General features: G+C 47.4%; 1 protein-coding gene across 9 annotated transcripts in view; it reads right to left on the bottom strand.

The window, feature by feature from the left end:
• mecom (MDS1 and EVI1 complex locus) overlaps positions 1 to 2,500 on the bottom strand; it is a 230,739-nt gene that overhangs the window by 14,558 nt on the left and 213,681 nt on the right. The window lies entirely within an intron of this gene.

The raw sequence follows: 2,500 nt of genomic DNA, 5'->3' as shown, positions 1-2,500 counted from the left end.
TTACAAACCAAACCATGTTTCCTCCCTGCGATGAAAGTGTGACCTGTGGTACGGTGTAGACTGCAGGCGATACATTGTAGTGTTTCACAATGACACTGTCCATATTATAATATTATTATTACAGTCTATAACAGTAAAAACAGAAGTAGAGCAGCAAAAATGATCTATTATATGTTAAATAAAAATAATAAGGGGTGGGATTGGGGTGGGTCTATTTTACAGTTAAAGTTTATTTTAATTGCATATATTAACAAAGCGCTGCATATACATTTGCCCACAGCTTGCTTGATGAATGGGTCTGTCTCTCTTTTCTTCATCACTGACCACACGTTTCAGCACATGAACGTATTGTGTGAATTCTTATTACGATATTCATCAATGATTCACAGCCACAAGGGCACATGTACACGCCAAATACATTTCATTGTGATATACATCTTTATAAACAAACCCAAATATGCCACGACTTGTGGCCAACGAGGAGCAGGTGAGGTGGTTTTATGTTAAATATGATAAACTCTCTCCCTCCCTCCCTTCCTCCCTCCCTTCCTCCCTCGTTCTCGCACGCATCCATGCACACATACGGAGATAATACACACTCGCACATCACATACTATGAACAGACATAACGCACAGGAACAAGGACTGCAGCCAATCTACTAATGAAGCTGAACATTTGCTTTCATCAGATACCCTCTAAGGAGAGTGGAGATACATGTACTTGTCAGATGGCGTGTGCACGCGCATATGAGTGTGTGTGTGTGTGTGTGTGTGTGTGTGTGTGTGTGTGTGTGTGTGTGCGTGCGTGCGTGCGTGCGTGCGTGTGTGCGTGTGCGTGCATAAGTGTGAAAGAGAATGTTCATGTAGTAGGGTGGCCATAGCTGATTAATTGCAAAAAAAATGGTATGAGAGAAAATGTGTGCGTGCACGTGTGCAATACTGTGTGTGTACGTGTGTATGATTACGTGTGTGTGCAGCGTGTCTATTTGCACCAGTCGTGTGTCTATTGTGATGTCTCTGTACGCCGTGTATGTGTGTGTCTGTGGCCATTTATGACTCTGTATGTGTGTGCATGCATGCATGCGTGCTTGTGTGCGTATGTGTGTGAGTGTGTGTGCATGTGTGTGCATGTGTGTGCAAGGGGCACAGGAGTGATTCATGTCCACTGCTGTGCTGTAAACCATTCCGTGCACAATGCGGGCAGACAGCACATTCGTCAATATGAAAGATGTTGACGTTACTGATCAAGGGCCAGACACGGGTAATAATGATATCGCTGTGCTGAGAGGGCGGGGGGTGGGGTGGGGGTGGGGGGTGCAGGGGGGAGGGGAGGGGAGGGGAGAAGGAGAGAGGGAAAGGAAGGAAAAAGCAGGAGGAGGAGAAGGAGGAGGGGGTGAGGGGGTTGAGGGTGGGGGTGGTTCGGTGTCCCAGCAGGCCGCAGGGCCCTGTCAGCCTGTGTCACACACGGGGAGTTTTTTTTCGCTCTTTTTTTTTTTTAAGGGAGCCTTGCGAATTTGCATTATTTTGCGTGTATTGAATTTTCAGCCTGTTCCTTATTCTTATTTCAATAAGGCAACAAATCAATGGTGATTCGGGTCGTCCACCGGAGCCCTGCTCCCTGCAATGACATCCCATCTCCCTCTTTCACCCCCTGTCACTCTCAGCAGGCTTCACGCCAAGACGGAGACGGGGAGAGAGAGGGAGAGACAGAGAGAGAGAGAGAGAGAGAGAGAGGAATGAGAATGGGAGGGAAAGTGAGAATGATGAAAAGAGTAAGAGGATTGGAGAGAGGAGGAGAGGAAGAGAAATGAGAGAAGAAAAGAGAAATACGGGCCGATGAGGACAGGAGGAACGGGAGGGAGGGGAAAAAAAGAAAGAAGGAAAGAAAGAAAGAAAGCCCAGAGACAGAGAGAGAGAGAGAGAGAGAGAGAGAGAGAGAGAGAGAGAGAGAGAGAGAGAGAGAGAGAGAGAGAGAGAGGGACACGCTGATAGATGATGAAGGAGTGTAGCGCCGGGAGCGTCTGATTAGGAGTGACGGCCAAGTGTAAAGTTCCTGCCGCAGCCATCGACGTTCCCACTGAGGGAGGATGTGGAATGTCAGGTCCGTTTGATTATGAATATGCCAATGCTGCATGCCGTGAATCAAAGGCAAGAGAGAGAGAGAGAGAGAGAGAGAGAGAGAGAGAGAGAGAGAGAGAGAGAGAGAGAGAGAGAGAGAGAGAGAGGGGGGAAAGTCAGGGAGAGATAGAGAGATAGGCAAGTGGTTGGGGGGAGGGTTAAGGAGGTGAAATGCTTTCATATTTCTTTTGAATGTGCAATATGTATTTCATTGTGCTCTTTATGGGCACGGGGCTAAAGCTCAGTTTGTCTCCCTTGCTCAACGAGAAGCCATAACTCCTGGGAATATTAGGGGCCCTAAAGCTGTCATCAGTATCGAGTCTGTCTGATAAGACACTTTGGTGTTATAGCTGTTGAAGCTAGAGCCCATGCAACCCCAGCT

Source organism: Gymnoscopelus braueri (assembly GCF_963280865.1).
Source record: "Gymnoscopelus braueri genome assembly, chromosome: 5".
NCBI classification, from domain to species: domain Eukaryota; kingdom Metazoa; phylum Chordata; class Actinopteri; order Myctophiformes; family Myctophidae; genus Gymnoscopelus; species Gymnoscopelus braueri.
This window is presented reverse-complemented; position numbering and strand designations above follow the sequence as displayed.